Source organism: Montipora foliosa, chromosome 10 (genome assembly GCF_036669935.1).
Source record: "Montipora foliosa isolate CH-2021 chromosome 10, ASM3666993v2, whole genome shotgun sequence".
In the NCBI taxonomy this organism is placed as follows: domain Eukaryota; kingdom Metazoa; phylum Cnidaria; class Anthozoa; order Scleractinia; family Acroporidae; genus Montipora; species Montipora foliosa.
Window position 1 is genome coordinate 17192389 of NC_090878.1, and position 619 is coordinate 17193007.

Below are 619 nucleotides of genomic sequence, written 5' to 3' on the forward strand. Positions count from 1 at the left end.
CGTATATGATAGGTAAAGGTACACCTTATTTAACGTCCGTAATTCCTTTACCCTCTATACACCTTATTCCAAAATGACCACTGATTTATGCGGATACAAATTGGCCCTTGTTGCCTCGTTCAAGATAAAATATTATTTTGAATTTTAAGCTTAAGAACGAGGCATCAAGGGCCCAGGAAGCCGACGGTGCGCTCATTTTACCCCCTCTTTCTATCAGTGCTCCGTATTATGGGTATTTCAAGCTATTTACGCTACACTGAAAGGAAAGAAGTCGAAACAAGGATGTGAGATCGGGGGATCGAACTCGGAACCGCTGGCACCAAGGCCGGGAACTAACCGACTGTGCCACTCCTTGCTCCTTATAGTAAGGGTTAATGCTGCTATGCGGAGCTACCCTCTTGTCAAATGCCCGGGTAAGCCCCGGGGGGGGGGGGGGGGGGAAAGGGGGGATGGGCGATGGGCTCACTTTGAATTGACTTTTGAATTGATTCGAGGGTTTCGAATCTTGTCACTTCCTAACATACTGTAGTGTGACACCTTGTCCTATGTTTCAAATAACCGTGACAGCGTGATGCAGAGATTAAAAACAGGACTTGAAGAGATGATTTACGCTTGGCGT